Genomic DNA, 20,489 nt, shown 5'->3' on the forward strand with positions numbered 1-20,489 from the left:
GAGGGATCAGATCAGATCAGAGCCATAGTTGGAACTTAGGCTGCAGCTGTGGCAATGCCAGATCCTTAACCACACTGTGCCTAGCCAGGGATCAAACCTGCTTCCCAGTACATCAGAGATGCCGATGATCTCATTGCTTTAGTTTTAATATTCTTGATTTTATTTGAAGAGCTCTGTTGAGGTGAGGCTTTCTGCCTTTGAGGGCACCCCAAATAATTTGAGCTACTAACTTCTGTTGGAAAAAAATCAGTTATAGACTGCCCTCTGACATTTTCCCAACTCCTTATTTCTCTAACTTAGTCCCTCTCCTGGATAGGTGACATGCCCCAAGACCCATCATACCCATTTACCACTGGTTAGCCTTGCTCTGTCTTGTTCCAGATGATCTTAATCTTCCTCATTTGCTGGTTGATAGTGTTTATGTAACACATATCACTTTTAATATTATTACTTTTAGCTCTGGTAGACTTCCTAGAGTATGTATAGCATGGATATAAATTTATCTCCTGAAAGGTGACCCCAATGATGCCTAAGTAGGTTTGATATATTCATTTATACATGCATTCCATAGGTATAGTAAACATTATGTGCTACAAATGAGCAAAGCTAACAGTGAAACAAGCATCCACTATGCTATAAGCTTTCTGCCATCACAAAGCTTATATTATAGTGGATGAGTTCAGTAAATAAACAAATTAATAGTTATTAGGAAGTGTTAAGTGTAACAGAAAAGAAGTGAACGTGTATAAGGAGGCCCAAATTTGGAATGGTGATCATGAAGGTCTCTTGAAAACACAACTTCAAAGCCAAGACTTGAACAGAGGGTACTCTCCTAATGAAATTTCAGATATATACCTATGAGAAACCTAAGTCTTTCAGTATTCTTCCATAGTTCGGCTGTAGATTTCTTGTTTTTCTTTGGGTGACAGGGAAAATTCTAGGCAGAAATGTGGGTACATTGGCTACCCTTCTCCCCACCACCCTTAAGGCAAGTCATTTGGCTCCCTGGCCCATATGACAGATTCTTTTTTTTTTTTTCCCTAGTTTTGATCCAGTTTCCTGGCAAGCTGGGCATAATATGACTCAGTCCTTACATTTCCACTGCCAAAGAACACTGACATATTTAGGCATATGGTCGTGTTTTTATGATCTTTTAACCTTTATTTATTTTAGATACACCATGGTTTAATGGATCATTTGGGGGTATTGAACACTTGGAGTGGCAGCAGGTCTGGTTGAGGCCATCTGGATATTCTGAGAACGGGCAAGTTTGCTTTCCTGTGGAATAAGCTTTAAAGGGGGTTATATAAAATTAAATAGAAAACTTGCAATAACTCATTTAAGAACAGGATATGGGAGTTATCTTGTGGCACAGCAGGTTAAGGGATCTGGCATTGTCAATGCACTCAGAAGGAGTACCTGGAGTTCCCATCGTGGCACAGTGGAAACAAATCCGACTAGGAACCATGAGGTTGCAGGCTCAATCCCTCAGTGGATTAAGGATCTGGCATTGCGATGAGCTGTGGTGTAGGTGGCAGATGCTGCTCGGATCTGGCGCTGCTGTGTCTCTGGTGTAGGCCAGTGGCTATAGCTCCAGTTCGACCTGTAGCCTGGGGACCTCCGTATGCTGTGGGTGTGGCCCTAAAAAGACAAAAAAAAAAAAAAAAAAAAAAAAAAGACCAAAAAAAAAGAAGGAGTACCCGTTGTGGCTCAGTGGAAATGAACCTGACTAGCATCCATCAGGATGCAGGTTCGATCCTTGGCCTTGCTCAGTGGGTTAAGGATCTGGCATTGCTGTGAGCTGTGGTGTAGATCACAGACATGGCTCAGATCTCAAGTTGCTGTGGCTGTGGTGTAGACCAGCAGCTGCAGCTCCAATTCAATCTCTGACCTGGAAACTTCCATATGCCGCAGGTGCAGCCCCTAAAAAGCAAAAAAAGAAAAAGTCACAAAACTGTAGGTAAGAATAATCTTTTCCATTTTGTAGATATAGACGTCAATGCTGAGAGAGTTTGGACAACTTTCCTTCCCAGTTTGTGCAGGTTCTGAGGGTGGAGCTCAAATTTAGGCTCATCTGACTCCAAAGCATTATAGTTGTTGTGGTGCAAAATCCCTCCTATGCTTATTTCTTATTTTCCTTTCATTCTAAAATTGTTTATACCTCTGCATTTATTTTTTCATGTTTATTATAACTTATCTATAAAAAGTTTAAGCATCAATATTTTCTAAAGTAAAATATGACATAAACAACTGGACACAAAACATAACCATTCTTAAGTTGGCCCCAGTTTACCAATATCTCTCTTCATTACTAGCTTCCCAAATTGAGTGTAGAATTCCAGACTCTCCAGTGAAGTGCTATGTAAATCAAATTTGAAAATACGGAGTTCAGTGTTACTGAGGCTCTCATCTGAGTATAAATGCCAAAAGATTACACCCATATCTTTTTTTCTTCTGCCAAACATACCCGGCATCTGCCAAGGAAGCTCAGATCTCCAATGGAGCCTAAGTTGAGCTTGAAAATATAGAGTTAAATAACCACTATAGCTCGAACCTGACTAGAATGTATCAAAGGTTTATAACATTTCTTTTTACCCTCGACAAATAGACTTTGCTCCTGCCTAGGAAATTGAAATCTGAAGCAGATGACATTGACAGGACAAATGCCATTAATAGAGAGGGATATGTGCCATGTACAACACAGATTGAGACATTAAATGCCCAGCATTAAATGAAACTAGAAAGTTCAGAATTCTTCAGTGTGTCAGATTTGTACATGATAGCTATGTGAATATCCAAGAATATGAATAGGCCTGAGTAATCTTGGAAGAGCCTGTTGTGTTTTCACAGAGCCTGCTTTTCTGAAAAGCTGTGGAGTGACCTTACAACGTTGAAAAGGCAATCTGGAAATAAATGTTATCTATTTATGATGCCTATTATAGCTGAAGTATTTTATTCTTGAAATTGGCAGTCTCACACAGACAGGTATTTTGAGAGTATCAGTGCATTTGAAATGGCTTTTACTGTTCCTTTTCTTTTCTATAATATACTTATCTTTCTGACTCAGCTCTTATAATTTACATAATAGCAGCAATACCTTATGGAGAAAGATAGAAATTGAATCATGATAAGCTAAATATACCAAAATTTTAGTATCTTTTATTTTCTAAAACTGATCCTTGTTGCTTTGGAGCACCTATTCCTAAAGTCAGACCAAAGAAAACAAGAAAAGAAATAAAACTTATTGAATAAAATTCAGTCTTCTCTACTTTCCACAATTTTTGTGTGAGAAAATATTCATTTAGTTAATGAAACTCCCTAACAGAGCATTAGCTCCCCAAGCAGGAGGCCCATTATACCTCTTTCTCTCTTCCAGTGTTTTTGCTTCTATTCCAACTTGTTGAGCAAGACAAGGAGGAGGCACAAAGGCACCCTATTAACCCCACCTTTGATCCCATATGAATCACTATTTTTTATAAATTCTTGATTTTTCTTTCGCACTGACAAAAAATTATTTCACTTCCATCTAGGTTTTATAGATTATTAGAAATACATAATTTTTGTAAAATAGAATGACTCAGAAAAATTCTGGGTACCTGACCATTGTTTTAGTTCCACACAAGAGAAACTTAGGTATGTGCTTATCTCAAAGGCTGAGTGGTGAATGGTGATTCTGTTCTGGTCCATGTGTATTTTTCACTGGACCTAGCAGTTACATAGAATTTTATAACTCTTGAGCTTAATGGGGTGCAGACAATCCAATTGTTATGGTCTCTAGCATGTATACCAAAAAGAATCATGGCCAAATTTAGCTTTGTCTATTTACTATTAAGTCAGCAGAGGAGCACTTCATCCCCTCAGTCTTATTATCTGCAACTCTGTTCCAATAAAGAGGATGATTTGAATAACGAGGACATTTGCTTCTCTGTCACTGGAGAATGTGTTTGATTTGTCTGTTGTATGTTCTGATTTTGCAGATTCCTTCCTGTAACCTTTACATAAACAAAGCTTGTTTTATTGCCCACATCTTATCTATGTTTGTGTTCACCATCAGTCTCAATCTGTTATTGACATCTTTTGATATAGTGGTATCATTTATTGGTTGATTTATTCTTGTTTATAAGTAATTGCTTTACAAATAAATTCTCACTGCTCATATAAGGTTGTTACCTTGTTGTTTAGTTAGTTGATGGCTGTGTTTATTTTGATCTATTTGACATTATGACCCTCTGTCAATCCAGAAGATCCTCCAAGTGTATATGCAATATATATTGATACTATATTGAACAATGATAGCACATTCTAAGACACCAATCAGTAATTGAATTAATGTTATGTTACCTCACTTAACTACAGGCTTCTGATGTACAAAAATTAATCACTTTCCCTCAGTTGATTGCTATATCCCTTCAGCATAGTAAATGCTCGAGTAATACAGTTGTACATGTATATGAATACATACAAGCATAAGTGAATAAATAACATACTATTAACCATCATCTCTCTTCTGAACTATGGCAGCCATCTCCTATTTTCCCTGCTTCTACCTTTGCTTCCTTATTTTATCTCAAAGCAGTAAAAACTATTCTTTTAAAATATATACCAGATTATAACAGCTCCCTGCTCAACATCCTGTCATAGTTGTAATAACACAAAATAACATTTTAAAAAATCTTGGAGTTCCCGTCATGGCACAGTGGTTAACAAATCCGACTAGGAACCATGAGGTTGCAGGTTCGGTCCCTGCCCTTGCTCAGTGGGTTAACGATCCGGCATTGCTCTGAGCTGTGGTGTAGGTCGCAGACGCAGCTCGGATCCCGCATTGCTGTGGCTCTAGTGTAGGCCTGTGGCTACAGGTCTGATTCGACCCTTAGCCTGGGAACCTCCATATGCCGCGGGAGCAGCCCAAGAAATGGTAATAATAATAATAATCAATCAATCAATCAATCAATCAATCTTTACTCTGGTCCACAGGACCCTCATGAACCTGTGGTTTCTGGTTATCTTTCCACCCTTTCTTATTATCCTTTGTTCAATATACTGTGGAATACAGGCCTCCTTGCTGTCCCTTAAACACACCTGTCTCAAGACCTCTAAAATTTCTATTAGCAAGAACCTACTGTATAGCACAGGGAGGTCTACTCAATAGTTTGTAATAACCTGTATGGGAAAAAAGAATGGATATATATATAACTCACTTTGCTATATACTTGAAACTGATACAAAATTGTTAAGATAGTTATACTTCAATAGAATTTTCTTAAAAATTGCTATTAACTGTCCTGAATGGCCATGACTGCTGATATTCACCTGACGGGCACCTTCATTTCATTTAAATCACTAATCAAAAGTCAACTCCTCAGATAAGCCTTTCTGTAGCATGTTATCTTAAATAGCACAGTTTTTACTTCTCATCAATCTTAACACTATTTTTCTTCAGTTGCACTTATTGATACATGTATAACTTATTTGTTGGGAGTTCCCTTCGTGGCGCAGTGGTTAACGAATCCCACTAGGAACCACGAGGTTGCGGGTTTGGTCCCTGCCCTTGCTCAGTGGGGTAATGATCTGGAGTTGCGTTGCTGTGAGCTATGGTGTATGTTGCAGACGCGGCTCGGATCTCGCGTTGCTGTGGCTCTGGCATAGGCCATCGGCTACAGCTCCGATTTGACCCCTAGCCTGGGAACCTCCATATGCTGCGGGAGCAGGCCAAGAAATAGCAGAAAAAAAAAAAGACCAAAAAAAAAAAAAAAAAAAAACTTATTTGTGTGCTTTATTTTCTGCATATCTTATCCAATACTACAGGTGCTCCATGTGGTAAACAATTTTGTTTTGTTTTGGTAGCATATTCTCATTCTGTAGAACATACTTTGCTAATACGAAGCATGGAATACATAAATATATGTTGATATAATTAATTAATTAATGCATGAATAAATGATTCCCATTCTCTAGAAAGTCTCCCTGGGATTGGCTTCCTATAAGATCAAACAAAATAGGATAACTTCAATTCAGAATCAGTTTAATTTATTGTTACGAAGCTTTGTAATCTTAATTCTTTTATTCTTTTTGGAATGACCACAATATTGCCAAAGTGTTTTTCTTCAGTGACTTTAGCATCTTTAATCAGGTTCTTGTTCCCTGGTGCCTAAGTCCCTTATTCTCATGGCTGACCCTGGTTCTCTTTGGACAGTGACCCATAAAATAGGCCTTTAATTTTTCATTTTCCCTGTCATCTCAAATGCATCTGTCCTGTTCCACATAATTCTAACAGGGATATGTTTTCTTTACATTAGTTGTAGTGTCTTCACCACCACCCCCCCAACACACACACAAGTTTAACATGGCTTTCAGGGTTCCCGATGGTAGAAGCAATTTAAAGAAGTGTACTTTCAGAGCTCAACAGATCTTACATGAGCTTGTGTCAAAGTAATCATAACAACCACTCTTCATTGAGCATTTCCTGTGTGATTGGCATTCAGCATTTAATCAAGCACAATCCAAACTGTAATCTCTGTTTTATAGATGAAAAAAATGGGGTAGAGAGAGGTTTATTTATAACGCATGGTCAAGATTAGTCAGTGAATCTTAGTAATCCAAATGCATGTTTTTACATACTTGTCAGAAGGACAAATTCCACTTTTCATGGACTACCTTTCCCAACGTTATCAACAAGCATATGTAGCACCTATAATATACAGTGATTTCATTTTTCAAACACTTAACTGGAAGCAGCCTGTCCATGCTCCTATCAACAATCTTATGGTACTTTTTTTCTTTTTGACTGTGTCCATGGCATGTGAAAGTCCAGGGCCAAGGATCGAACCCAAATCACAGCAGCAACTCGAGCTCCTGGATCCTTAACCCACTGCTCCACCAGGGGAACTCCCTCTGAGAGTATATTTTACCGTTAACAGTAAACCCAGGATAATTAAGACCTTACATATATAATACTGCTTTTTAATAAAAATTCACATTTAATTAATATTCATGAGAACAAAAGGGATAAAATGCAATTATATTTAGTTGATATTAAAGGAATTATTATTAAAGTAAATGGCTTTTCTCATTTGGCAGTACTTGATAAGGGAAATAATTTCTTTATTTTGTCTTAAATTAAGTTTCTATTTTTTTTTTTTGTCTTTTTTTTTTTTTGCTATTTCTTGGGCCGCTCCCTCGGCATATGGAGGTTCCCAGGCTAGGGGTCTAATCGGAGCTGCAGCCACCGGCCTAGGCCAGAGCCACAGCAATGCGAGATCCGAGCCGCGTCTGCAACCTACACCACAGCTCACGGCAACGCCGGATCATTAACCCACTGAGCAAGGGCAGGGACCGAACCCGCAACCTCATGGTTCCTAGTCGGATTCATTAACCACTGCGCCACGACGGGAACTCCCTAAGTTTCTATTTTTAAAGACTACTTTACCTCTACATTTGGGAGAATGAAATAATCTTTATTTAAATCAATGATAAACAGATGTGAATAACACCAAGCTTCAAGATAGTCAAGTACAGGAGAAGAAAGCTAATGATCAGTAATTATTTATTTTGTGCTAAGTTTTTAATTTAATTTTGTTTAATGTAATTTAATGTAACTTAGTAACCCAGTTAGGTAAATTTTAACTTTCTTTTGAAAAAGGGGAAACAGATTTAGAAAGTTTAAGGAATTTTCCCAAGGATACCTAACAGGTCAAGGATATAAGTGGCATTGAACTCACATCTATGTAACTCCAAATCCTACTCTTTTTCACCTTATTGCTTCCAAGCCTTATTTTGTTTTCCTTTTCCCATCTTCCAACATTCTCTTCATACTGGCATATGTTGGGAACAGCATGTAGAAATAGCTAAGTGATGAGCATTATCTTAGAGAAGATCTTTCTTTATAACTGAAATTAAATAATAGCACAGAATCATATATTTGAAATCACAGAACTCATTTGCAAGCTTAAACACACACACGACCCCCCATACAAGTTTTATTGCCAACACAAATAACTAACACAGCATTGAGAATCATAGTAATGGGAAGAATCATCGTCAATGGAATATTAAAAATTAGGGAGTTCCCATTGTGGCTCAATGTGTTACGAATCCAACTATTATCCATGAGAATGTGGGTTTGACCCATGACTTTGCTCAAATGAGTTAAAGATCTGCCACTGCTGCAAGCTGCAGTATAGGTCGAGGATGTGGCTCATATCTGGCATAGCTGTGACTGTGGCCTAAGCTGGCAGCTAGGGCTCTGACTCCACCACTAGTCTGGGAACCACCATATGCCTCAAGTATGGTCCTTAGAAAGAAATAAATCAAATATGATCTCTGCAGTATATGCAAAACAATAGAACATAAACTTTCATTACAATCGGTTTTACCTGTTATATAAATCAAACTAGATTATGTGAGAATAATTTCTGAAAGGACAAGCCTTATAATAAATGTAAATTAGTACTATTCATTGTTACTTTAGAGGATGCTAGAATATAAGAATGGATAAGATATCCTACTCCACACTCCCTCTCCGCCACTGGCCACCACTCATCAACTATGATTCACTTTCATATGTTCCCAGATTAATACTTTGGTAGTCTTTCCTTTGAAAAAATTTTAAAGACTAAAAGAACCTTACCAATTAAAATGGAATGAAATAATCTCTACTTCAAGTGTTCCCTTTTTCAATATTAGTATATTCCTTCTGATTACATTTGGTAGAATGCTTTAGTTCTGTTAATGATCTTTAAGAACCCTCATTCCTAAACTACCAGGAGTCTCAGCCCAAGATTAAATTGAGGCACCAGTAAACTGGAAGATTACTGAGAATTAGGAGATAAGTATTTCAAAATTAAATATGAAATTCAAATTATGGACTGTAGATTTACTTATTTTAGCAAATATTAGATTATATGTGACTACATTTAACTAAAGTCATTCAGTCTACTAATATTACTTGCTAGTATTGATTATTTGTATAATTGCCCAATTAGATTATAACTGGAGAACTCAAAACCCTTAGGATTATGTGCACATTGATTAAATGTATTTCTCCACAATGTGGAAACAAAATTAAACATAAACAAATGTATTTGTTCAGTCATTAAAAATAAGCAGACAAAATTTTTAGGTGGAAAACTTGTTCCATTTTTCAGTGGAATTAAAGGATGTAACTTTCTTTTTGGATATTGTCTTTTTATTTGTTTCATCAGTTTCTCTTTTACTGCAATTGTCTCTGAAATGTCATTGTGAAGCATCAAGTTAAACGTGTTCTCTCTAAATTTTGAAATTTTCTTTTAGAGCCATTTCAATTGAATTAATTTCCATTGAAATCAATACACAAATATTACCTCCATGATATCTCTCATATAAAGTGATAGACACTTTTCATACCTATAAATGGTAGTATAAACTCTTATTTTTTTTTATTCAGGAATGCATTTTCTAATAGAGACATATGTATGTAATAAACAAATACATATGTAATATAATATAATTAAAATACATATAGAGTCTAGTATGTGAGATTACTGGTGTTTGGCAATCACTAAACATTCTCTGAACCAAAAGTTATTATGTAACCCAGTGAAAGTCTGTCTGAAGTCTGGTCTCAGGAAACAAAAATAAAAACAATAGTTAATAATATTGCGTGCTTGTTCTGTTCCAGCCATTGATCTCAACACTTTACTGAATAAATTCCATTTATCTTGATCTGAAACATATGATGTAGGTATTGCTATTATCTCTGTTTGGAAGATGAAAGAACTAATATACAGATAGATTAAGTAGCTTACTCATCATTATCCAGCAAGTCTGTCAGTGAAGCTGAGTTTGAACCTACATTCTCATTCTAAAGCCAGAATTTGTAATTACCTCACCATAATTTACAGACTTATGAGGTTGTAATGAGCTAGCCTGTGTAATATGCCTGAAAAATAAAAGACTCAAGAAAAGTGAATTACACCCTTCAAAACATTCAGTATTCTGGGAGCAAGGTTGGGGATGGAAATATTTATTTGGGAGATAGCATGTGAAGTCGAAACAATATGGGCTTTGTGTCCAGGCAACCATGGGCTCTGTGTCATCGTAGCCATGTAAGTGTGGTCAACTTATATGACACCCCTTAAATTTCAGGTTCTTCATCTATTAAGACAGGAAGAGTACTGTTTCATGGAGTTTTTGTAATGACCAAATAAAATAAGGTGTGATACATATGTAGCACAGAATCCGTGCCAGAATATTATACTCAATAAATAATTGGAAGTAGTTTGGCAGGGTCAGAGATTTACCATCCTAATAGTTGTGCAGGGGTATCTAATTGTGGTTTTGACTTGCATTTCCCTAATGACCAATGACATTGAGCATCTTTTCATGTGCTTGTTGGCCATTTGCATTTTGCATATAATTTTTTGAGCAATGTCTATTCAAGCTTTTTTGCCTATTTTTGTTTTTCTTTTTCTTTCTCTCTCTCTCTCTTTCTTTCTTTCTTTCTTTCTTTCTTTCTTTCTCTCCCTCTCTCTCTCTCTCTTTTGTTTTTTTCTTTCTAGGGCCGCACTTGTGGCATATGGAAGTTCCCGGGCTGTGGGTCAAATCAGATCTGCAGCTACCAGCCTACTCCAGAGTCATAGCAACATGGGATCTGAGCCAAGACTGTGACCTACACTGCAGCTCATAGCAATGCCAGTTCCTTAACCCACTGAGCAAAGCCAGGGATCAAACCTGCATCCTCATTGGTACTAGTCAGATTCGTTTCCACTGCACCACAATGGGAACTACTTTTGCCTATGTTTGAATTAATTGTTTTGTCATCATTGAATTGTAGCTTCTCCATGCATTTTGGATAATAATCTCTTTCAGATACAAAATTTGCAAAATTTTCTCCTATTCCTTGGCTTATATTTTCATTTCACTCTCTTGATGTTATGTTTTAATGCACAAAAGTTTTTAATTTTGATGAAATCCAGTTTATCTACATTTTCTTTTGTTGCTTGTGCTTTTGATGTTGTTTCTAAGAAGTCATTGGCAACTCAAAGTTCATAAAAATTTCCTTTTATGGTTTCGTATGGGAATTAAAATTTTTTTTTTAAGGGCCACACCTACGGCATATGGAGGTTCCCAGGCTAGGGGTCAAATTAGAGCTACAGCTTCCAGCCTACACCATAGCCACAGCAACGTGAGACCTGACCCGTGTCTGTGACCTACACCACAGTTCAGGGCAATGCCGGATTCTTAATCCACTGAGTGAGGCCAGGGATCGAACCTGCAATGTCATGGTTCCTAGTCTGATTTGTTTCTGCTGCGCCATGACGGAACTCCGGCCTATTAGAATTTTATAGTTTTGACTGTTATGTTTAGGTTTTTTGTCCATTCTAAGTTAATTATGTGTATGATATAAAATAAGGATCCAACTTTATTCTGTTGCATGGATATCTAGTTTTCTCAGCAGCAGTTATTGAAAAGATGGTCCTTTCCCCATTGAATGGTCTTGGCACTCTTGTCAAAAATCAGTTGATCAAATACATGAGGATTTATTTCTAGGTTCTCTACTTTACAGGTCCAACATCATCTTTTTGCCAGTACCATATTACTTTTATTACTGTAGCTGTGTAGAAAAATTTTCATCCTGGAAGTGGGAATCTTCCAACTTTGATTACTTTAGCTGTTTAGAGTCACTTAATATTTCTTATAGATTTTAGGGTAGATTTCCCTCTTTCTGAAACAAGGAAGCAGTAACAACAATAAAGCCCATACCAGTGGGGTTTTGATAGGAATTGCACTGGATCTGTAGATTGCTTTGAGCAGTATTGTCATTGTAACAATATTAATTGTTCCAGTTCGTGAACACAGGATGTCTTTATGTCTTCTTTAATTTATTTCAGTGGTACTTTGTAGTTTTCAGTGTGTAACTCTTTCTGTATCCTTATTTAAATTTATTCTTAAATTGACTTTTAATTTATTTATTATTGTTTATCATTTATAATTTTGATTACCTAACAAGGAGCCTTTGCTATACAAAAATTTGTCAGGTAAAATGTAGAAACTGACAAAAATTTCTAATTACAGGTAGGGAGGACATACTGTGAGTTTTTTCACTAGGTTATGCTCTAAAAGTACCAATTCACTGTCAAAATAACCAAGTTTTTGGTTGTTCACATCAGGACAGCTTTGGGTTTAGGGCCGAAGCCCTGGCTCGATGATAACATGGAACTGCTCCATTCTTCTTTATCTGGGAGCCATGCTGAAGGACAGCCCTACTGGGGACATAACATTTTCTAGTATTAAAGGACAATACCAGGAGGGCAAACAGAAATACACAGTATTTTTCAAACATTTTCCTAGGAGTTAGCTGACTGTCAGTTTCATCCATATTTCTTTGCTCAAAGCAAATGCCATAGCCACGTTAAGATTAAAGGGGCAGGGAAATGGCAAGGGCAAAGAGGGAACAAATAATTATGAACAAATAATTCCTATTACAGGAGCAAATAAGAGGTGATCATTCACTGTTGTGATTGTTAGTTCCCTGATCTCTTTTATCTGGTTGCTGTCATTAGAATTATCCACTTGCTTTCTTTGTGAAATGAAGAAAATTCCTTCTTCCCCCCACATGTCAAAAACACTAAATGAGAGCACAATTATAAAGTGCCACGAGCAAATGAGAACAAAGGCTTATCAATTTCCAGTTTATCACACTGACTAAAAAGAATTGAGATTCTTTGTATTTTAAAATAGCAAATATTCATTAAAGAATGCCACAGGGCTTAGAGGGAAAGTAGATAAAATACATTCTTGATAAAATTTATGAATGGTGCCATATTTGTAAGGAGTAAAAAAGTTTCTTTTTTATAAATTAAGACTGAATGTAATAATTGTGTTTATTTTTTAATTAGATATTTTAACTAAATTAAATTTCTTGTTTGCAAAGTTCAGAAATATCAATATGCTGTATTATCACAGTTTAAGCAATAATAAATTCTTATTTTTACTCAAATACTCAGGTGGTTATAGAATTAGCATAATATGCTAATTTTTCTAGCTTATCCAACATATTTTAGCATATTTTGCTCACTAAAGTGCACACAGTGTTTTCCAACAGCCTGCTTACTTAAAGGTAACTTAAGATCTTCATGTAAAATTTAGTTAAAGGAAGTGAATGGGATAATTGAGTAAGGAAAGGATAAGACATAACTTTCTATGATTCCACTTTAGTTTTTAAGACAAGCAAAGGTCCAATACTAGTTGATATTTTAAGCATCAATAATGCCCATAATACCAGAGGATAAAGATTTTGTGAAAAGTTGGATTCAAATTTGAATAGAACTATCCAATCATTTTGTGAGAACAAGATAGCTTCAGCATGATTAAATCTTGAAGCATATATGAGAAGGTAGTGAAATCCTTGGGAAAAAGGGATAAGGAAAATGACAGTAAGAGTGAAGCCCCTGTATTGTGTTAAGCCATGGTGAAGGTGGGCATTTGTACTTTAGAGAATATTGCCTCTTGACAGGCCCTCAAGGTGCTGTTGAGGGATTTAGGCAACAGTGGAATATGGTCAGATGTTCATTTTAAAGAGATCTTTCTGCTAAAAAGCAAAGTAAAATAAAATAAAAATACAAAGGAGTTTCGTTGCAGTGCAGCAGAAATGAATCTGACTAGGAACCATGAGGTTGCGGGTTCAATCCTTGGCCTTGCTCAGTGGATTAAGGATCTGGCGTTGCCATGAGCTATGGTGTAGTTCGCAGATGTGGCTTGGATCCTGCGTTCCTCTGGCTGTGGTGTAGGCTGGCAGCTGTAGCTCCAATGAGACCCCTAGCCTAGGACCCTCCAAATGCCGTACATGCTGCCCTAAAAAGCCAAAAAAAAAAAAAAAAAAAGAGAGAGAGAGAGAGAGATATCTTTCTGGCAGCTGAATTAGGAAGTCTTTGAAGGGAGAAAAGACTTGAGGCAGAGACTTACTTGTAAGGCACTAGCTGGAATGGAATGAAGCTCTAACTGAGCATGTAAATTAGGCCAGCAGAAGAGGCCAAGTGATCCAAAAGGTAAGAGTTTGGTTTTACCATCAGATGGTCCTGCCTCCTCCTGCTCCCCAGCTCTGCTACTTAGCACTTTGATACTGTAGAATATTCCTAATCTTTCTATCCCTCAATTTCCCTTCTCATATAGATTTAATGAATAAGAAACATACACGTTTAACATCATGAGTAACAATATATGAGAAGTAATGTTGTTAGGGAGGAAAATTCTTTCTAGATTTTTTGGCTTTTCTATAATTAAATTAACATGGGGTAGATTTACAAAGAAAAACGAATTTAATAATCTTCCTAGAGGATCATATAAAAATATGAATCCCCCTGGCAGTGAGGCAGTTGAGGCTTGTATAATATCCTTAATTAAAGAGTAAGACATAGGGGTCTGTGATAAAGGGAAAGGAGGGAAGACAATTTAAAGGAAGATGGGAAAAGTAAATGTTTGGTAAGCAAATGTCTATTATTACCATGTTATGCAAGGACAGTGGAACACGGAGAGGACTTTGAACAAATAGGCCTTGCTAAGTCCCCTAATGTACCATACCTAAATTCACATTCTTTTTTTTTTTTTTTGAGGTGGGGCTGCATCTGAGGCATATGGGAGTTCCCAGACTGGTTGAGTCAGAACTGCACCTGCTGGTCTCTGCCACAGCCATGGCAATGTAGAATCTGAGCTGTGTCTGTGATCTATACCATAGCTCATGACAATGCCAAATCCTTTAACCCACTGATCAAGGTCAGGGATTAAACCCGCATCCTGATGGATACTAGTTAGGTTCCTAACACACAATGAGAACTCGTAGTTATGTTCTTTGCCATTATCTCTGGTGATAATTCCCTTCTTGTAACAGGCCCTCTCTCTAAATTCTTTTAGGCAGTTAAGGGGAAGGTAAAAAGAACAACTTTTTGAGACTTCTGATTCTTAAAACTAATCAGCCTGAAATAATCCTTATGCCAAAGAGACACATTGGCGGGGGGGGGGCAAATTTTGCCTCTCTATATTATAATAGGCAAAACAGTTTTCTAAATTTGAACTTTTAGAGAGTGGCTTAGCACAAACCTGCTACTAGGCCTTCTGACTCAAATTTTGTGGATTTTTTTTTACAGTACCACACTACTCCAAAAAACATGTTGAGAGAATAGAAAACAATTTTAGAGAGTTTTAGAGGCAGTCTAGTATTAATGCAGCGGATATACAGCATGACCTTGCCAATCCATTTCAGATATTCTGATAAGTGCCCTCCTGGTATCAGAAGTTTGTTATGATTCAAGGTCTAAGTGTGATATCTTTCCAAATAGATGAGATATGATATGGAATAACTTTAGCTCCTCAAGAACTTAAACTGTTTCCAATTTTCCTTAGTATTTATCCTCAGTGCCTAGTATAGGATCTGACAAAGAACAGCCCCTCATTAAAGGGTTACTGTATGAATATATTACATTATTTTTAATAAACAGCTAATCAAATGTGGCATAATTGATTTGAAATAAAAATAACAGATCTATGCAAATAGCAATGGAAGAATGGTCAGGAAATGCAAGTAAGTATTCCCTGTGCTTCTCTGGTAATATATTGTGGATGCCTTTCCATAGAAATTCCTTGCTATCAGGGTTGGCCTGGGGGATAGAGTATTATATAAAGTTTGGAAATGCCATCAAAAACTTAAAGTTGCCAGAGGAAAGCCTGAGGCCCCAGCATCTCATGCACCCTCATTATTAGCAGATCTTCCAAATAAACCTGGCTTTAATACAAAGTAGGATTACTGAAAGCCTTAATATTATTGCTGGTTTGCTCACTAATGATTCGTTTTCTTCCTCTGTTTCATAATACACTGCTTGGAAAATCTGTTGCAAGTGAGTGGCTGGAATTATACTTCTTTTAAGGAGGTGATTTCCACATGTGGTTAATGATTTTTCATCTTCTTAACTCAGCCTTTACACCCCTTCACTCCTGCCCAACTCATATGGTTATGGACATTATTCATATCACAGTACAGGAAATGCTCTATTTTAATATTTAATGAATTTACAACTATTCAAATTACTTATTGCAATGTGAATGTTGGTAATCATTACACTTTATTGCCATAAGCATATCAGAAAAGGCTGAAGAAGGAAGGCATCCATTGATACCAAAGATGAAACAGCAAATATTCATGCAAAAAGGAAAAAAAAAGTCCTTTCTTCAACTTTAAAGAAAATTAATAGTGTGATTATAAATCACTCTATCAGTACGTATTGACTCAGACCCAGCTGAGCTCAGCAAATACTGCTCACAGGCCAAATCCAACTCCACAGGTTGGTAAATGCCTCTGTGACGTTGCCACAGGGAGTTGGTTCTCTCTCCATTGACAGAAATGAGGCAGTAATTAGAAGTGACTGACAAGGTGCTTTTCGTCTTTGACGAGGAAAGATTTTTGGTGTCAAAATATCTCACCAGAGGAGTAATTTTCTCTGTGTGCCTTTCTTGTCCTGACACATTTTGCATGATAATAGAAAATGGGAAATTGTTTCTGAATGTTGCTTAGTGACAAATAGCAGATACACTGTCTTTGCAGATAACAAGTGTCTGAATGCTGTCATATTGTGATATCGACAGATAGGATCCTAGTAAGCTGGGGATATTTATACTGAGAAATAATTTGTTTTTGATAGAATAAAATCAAAGATATTAAAATGCTTTTTATGGTATTATGCCTCTAAAGGTTTAAAATTACCTGACAAGATTTAATCATCCAATTCTAAGATGCATTTTAAGGATTTAATCACCTGAAACTTTCAGCACAATGAAGAATCAAAATACTCAGTATAATACATTTGCTGTTTCATAGAACCTACCTTGTCACTCGACACATGGCTACTGTCAGTTTAAACCACTTTCAAATAATTCATCATTATGCTGAGAATGGCCTATATTGACTATCCTAAATCAGAAAATTTAATAACAACCATTCATTAAGTTTGAATGATTTGAAACTTTAAAAAAGAAATTTTAAAAAGTATAGTGGCAGAAAAGTTTTCCCTCCTGGTTCTTTGGCTGGCCCAATAATTAAATTGACATTAAGAAAGATTAACAGGAGCTCCTGTCATGGCTCAGTGGTTAACAAATCCAACTAGGAACCATGAGGTTACGGTTTGATCCCTGGCCTTGCTCAGTGAATTAAGGATCCGGCGTTGCCGTGAGCTGTGGTGTCGGTCACAGATGCAGCTTGGATCCTGTGTTGCTGTGGCTCTGGCGTAGGCTGGCGGCTGCAGCTCCGATTAGACCCCTAGGGGAACCTCCATATGCCAAGGGAACGGCCTTAAAAAGACGAAAAGACAAAAAAGACAAAAATAAAAAGAAAGATTAACAAGAGGGAGTTCCCGTTGTGGCTCAGTGGGTTACGAACCCAAATAGTGCTTACGAGGATGCAGGTTTGATACCAGCCCTCCCTCAGTGGGTTAAAGAGGATTCAACTTTGCCATGAGCTACAGTGTACAGTGTAGGTTGCAGACGTGGGTTGGATCCTGCATTGCTGTGAGGCCAGTAGCTCTGATTCCACAACTAGCTGGGAATTTCCATATGCCACAGGTGCAGCCCTAAAAAAGGAAAAAAAAAAAAAAAAAAGATTAACAAGAGGAAAAATGTTTAATAACATGTTTACATGAGAGAGACTGTAAAACAGAAACAGGAAAGCTATCACCTTACATATTTTCCTCACCTAGAGACAAAACAAGACCTTGAGAGTGAGGAATCAGTTATGGGAGGGTACTAGGAAAAGTACAGTAAACAAAGGTAAGGTTGTTACCCAGATTTAAGTTGTTGCCTTCGCTAGTGAAGAGTATTCGGAGATTTAGAGTCATTCCCCTCTTCTTTGAAAGAGAGGGAGGCATCCTGACAAATAGAGATTTCCCTTGAACATGTAAGTATGTCTTACAAAAAGTCTTATGCTTACTTGGTTTTCAGAGCTTCTACTGTGTTTGCAGTTTCTAAAAAATAATCAGCTAAAATAATCCTTATGCTAAACAGTATATTTTGAAGTGGCAAATTCTGCAACATCTTTGCCTGGCATTGGCGTCTATAAATATGAAAGAAAGAGTTTGATCTTGAACTTGGAATGGATAATGTTAAGAGAACGTAGTGCTTTCATTATTTCTTTCCAGTATAAAGAGAGCTTTTTATGGAATGTAAATTAGCATACAGTGATCAAATGTAATAGCAGGTGGAAAGAAAGGCAGTACTTAAGTGGAAATGTGAATCTGATTACACATTGCTGTTTGCATTAATACAGGTGTGCAGTTATGAAAAATGTAGTAAGATCAGCAATTTCTAAAGAAGCCGTATGTTAACATCACCCAACTGAGAAAATTTCAGAATATAGTTTGTCAAAAAAAAAAAAAAGAGAGAGAAGTTGAAATTTATTATTTAAATTTAAAGAAGAAATTGAATGAGTTAAGAACATCAATACTCAACTATGAATATTAGGTTGAAACCCATATTTTAGGGGAAATATGAATTTCAGTCTGTTTTCATAACACTGAGATTAAAAAGTAGTAGACTTGACAATAAAGTACTATCCCATTTTCTGAAAGTCAGTTTTCTGAATATCTGTGTTATATTAGGACTGCTATTCCCTGATACCAGTTTGCAATAGATATTATGAACCTTATCCTTCAAGATCCTATGCTTCAAGGGATTTCGATGTGATCAGAGTTCTTGAAAAAACTGGGATCCCAATGCTAATGTTTGCACAAATCAGATGCCTAGAAGTCTAAATAATTTTGTTTCTTTTCCCCTTTTTACTATTCACACATTCTATTTTTTCAATTAATTCAGAAGAATTGTGAGAACTTAGCATTTATTGGGTCATTCAGTAATACCCAGGAGTATGATACTCAGAACTCTCAGCCTGAAGAAAAAAATAGCTCCACGTTAGTTTGAAATACCCATAGTTATTTTCAGATTAAAATCATTTTAAAAGCGTTAACTTTTTTCTACGTCCTAAAACAATAAATTTTATAATAGAAGATCATATACTGAAGTATTTGATACGTTTTATTTAATTAGTTAAAAATAAACCAGTGCTCATAATATGTTATACAAGGTTTATGTTGAAGACTACACATGTATTTCTCATACTAGTGCTGGATACATTACACATATAATTCCCATTTATATCAATCAGAAAATAAGTGCTTAAAGGCAAAGTAACTTGTTCTAGGTCTCATGGTTACCAGATTCTTTACATGGAGTTTGAGTTATCAAAGCAGAAATTGCATTGAAAAAAGTTGAACAGGCAAGGCTATTGCAGTAAGGGAGAAAGATTAAACATATCTCAAATGAATTAAACATATCTCTACTGAACAAAGATGGTTTCTAAGCACTGAGTGAGCTAGCAGAAAAGTTAGTAGGACATTACAGATAAAGTAGATTAATGCAGTATTTTGAGCACATTGAGTTATTCCTGAGTTTGTATTTTTTTTTTTTCCTTAATGATTAGGCCTCTATGTTTCCTAATTGGTAGTGATCAAAGTTAGGCTTGTACCCTCCCACAGAGACTGGGAACTAGGGATGCTGTCTTCTTTGATGAATGCATTTCAAAGAGGTGATTCCTGGTCCTTGCCAAAGACATTCTGTGGGTCATAAAACTGACAAGAGGCTAGGAGAAGATTTATGTACATTTCAAATGGGCAGAGAAGTAATTTACAATTGCAAGTTTTATAAAGTAAATGTTCTAAGAAAAGGGAGGTCAGGGACCTAGAGTGAGGAAGAAACCTGTATAACTTAGTTAAGCTGAGGGGATTGTCCTGGTCAAAGTCCATATCTGTCAGACCCCAATGTAGATGCTCCTATCCCTGACTTTATACCAAATCTCATTTATATTGGTTTCCCAATAACAGAATTAGTAGCTCTTTGCCCACAGAACTGCATTTTATTTGTTGGTGATATTTCCCCCCAAATTGTAGTATAATTTAATTGTGGCATAAGTTAATTTCAGTTAATATTTATTTGCCAGGTGTGTTCTGAATATAAAATGTCTTAAAAACATTTTAGTAAAGATTTGAGTAAATTATTTCAAAATAGAGTTGAGAAATTGAGTTTTGCTTATAAAAACACATCATCTAGGTAATGGTGGAAAAGAGATAAAAATTCAGATTTCCCAAAATTTCATAATTAATGCTCATTCCACTTTCCAGAATATATGGGGATTTACTAACTTTCCTGAACAAATAATTATTCAACAAATAAAACAGCAGTGTACCTGTGTCTTCTGGGCACTATGCTAGGTGCTATGAGCAAGAGAATTAAGATGTCTTCCTGTTAGAATTTCCAATGTAAGAAGTAGTAACTATTTTATATATAATTTTATAAATAATTGGTTACCGTTGTGAGATGTTCTATGAAAGACATCCTGGTCTGTACACATGGGTCGGAAAAGAAATTTCCACATCCAAAGCAAAGTGAAGAAAAGATAAGTTTATTGAGGTAGGAGACAC

At 36.4% G+C, this 20,489-nt stretch overlaps 1 protein-coding gene across 15 annotated transcripts in view; it reads left to right on the top strand.

The window, feature by feature from the left end:
- The window catches only part of CNTN5 (contactin 5), a 1,211,165-nt gene that overhangs the window by 334,993 nt on the left and 855,683 nt on the right, over positions 1-20,489 (top strand). For 2 of the 15 annotated variants that reach the window (XM_084975745.1, XM_084975748.1), the window contains exon 1: positions 17,793-17,914. The exons of 12 other annotated variants lie outside the window; for them this stretch is intronic. The gene's annotated coding sequence lies outside the window, so the exon portion shown is untranslated. Of the gene's footprint in view, positions 1-17,792; positions 17,915-20,489 lie in introns of those variants that run through there. One more of the 15 variants, XM_084975744.1, reaches the window with a different exon arrangement.

Source organism: Sus scrofa, chromosome 9 (genome assembly GCF_054392235.1).
Source record: "Sus scrofa isolate SSC_HxYL_T2T_F1_AM1 chromosome 9, Sscrofa_HxYL_maternal_Yorkshire_Landrace_v2.0, whole genome shotgun sequence".
In the NCBI taxonomy this organism is placed as follows: Eukaryota; Metazoa; Chordata; class Mammalia; order Artiodactyla; family Suidae; genus Sus; species Sus scrofa.